This window comes from Microcaecilia unicolor, chromosome 3 (genome assembly GCF_901765095.1).
Source record: "Microcaecilia unicolor chromosome 3, aMicUni1.1, whole genome shotgun sequence".
Classification (NCBI taxonomy): Eukaryota; Metazoa; Chordata; class Amphibia; order Gymnophiona; family Siphonopidae; genus Microcaecilia; species Microcaecilia unicolor.
The window spans coordinates 79,021,800-79,023,297 of record NC_044033.1 but is presented as its reverse complement, the minus strand read 5'-3'; positions in this window follow the sequence as shown (position 1 = coordinate 79,023,297).

The following is a 1,498-nucleotide window of genomic DNA, read 5'->3' as shown; positions in this document are numbered from 1 at the left end:
GCAGATCCATTTTTCAGCGTGCCTGTAAAAAAGACCCTTTTTTTTATTTTTGCCAAAAATAAACGTGCGGCAAAATAAAAAATGATGCACGTCCATTTTGGATCTGAGACTTTCCCATCACCCATTGACTTAGTGGTAAGGTCTCGCACGGTAACCGTGTGATAATCATCTACGCGTGTAGAATGACAACCGCCCATTTTCCGCTGTGCCCAGGAAAATAAAAATTATTTTCCGGCACAAGTAGTGGACTCGCATAAGAAACAAAATTATCGCCCAGGCCAAATGGTAGCCGGGCGGTAACTCCAAATTGACACGCGTAGGATGCATGTATGTGCCTACGTGGCTTAGTAAAAGGGCCCCTAAAAAAACAAAGATGATGGACACCAACGTATGTGTGTATGTGGGGGGGGGGGGGGGGGGTAGATGGGAGCAAGGGAGATCTTTTTTGTGTATGCACCTTTCTCCCCTCCCTTACAAAAATAATTATGAAATTTATGTTTTTAAGATCAAACTAAAGCATTACAATCAAAGAGCCTGACATAAAGTGTGTGTGTAGATATATAGATACAACCAAAAGAAACTTAAGACACAGCTTGTTTGCTAGGAGGAAAAGATCTCGGTGATCATGGGCATCTTATGTGTCGCCAATTGCATAGTGACTAATTGTCATTGCTGTTTATTAGATCCCAATTGGGCTTATTTTCGAAAGTGATCGCCGGCCATCTTCTGACATAAATCGGGAGATGGCCGGCGATCTTTCAACAGTGGCGAAATCGGTATAATCGAAAGCTGCTTTTTTGACACCATCGCCGCTTTCCTGTCACCGAGCTGGCGAAAGTTCAAGGGGGCGTGTCGACGGCGTAGCGAAGGCGGGACATGGCCGGGCATGGGCATTGCTACCAGATGGCCGGCTTTCGCGGATAATGGAAAAAAAAAAGCGGCGTTAATCAGTATTTCGCCGGTTTTACTTGGTCCTTTTATTTTCACGACCAAGCCTCAGAAAGGTGCCCCAACTCATCAGATGACCACCGGAGGGAAAGGGGGATGACCTCCCCATACTCCCCCAGTGGTCACCAACCCCCTCCCATACTAAAAAAATAAAAACCTTTTTTGCCAGCCTGTATGCCAGCCTCAAATGTCATACCCAGCTCCCTGACAGCAGTATGCAGGTCCCTGGAACAGTTTTTGTTGGTTGCAGTGGACTTCAGGCAGGTGGACCCAGGCCCATCCCCCCCCTTACCTGTTACACTTGTGGTGGTAAGTGTTGAGCCCTCCAAAACCCACTGTACCCACATGTAGGTGCCACTCTTCACCCATAAGGACTATGGCAGTGGTGTAGAGTTGTGGGGAGTGGGTTTTGGGGGGGATTTGTGGGGCTCATCACCCAAGGTAAGGGAGCTATGCACCTGGGAGGTATTTGTATATTTTTTTTTAATTTTTAGAAGTGCCTCCTAGGGTGTCCGGTTGGTGTCCTGGCATGTCAAGGGGACCAGTGCAC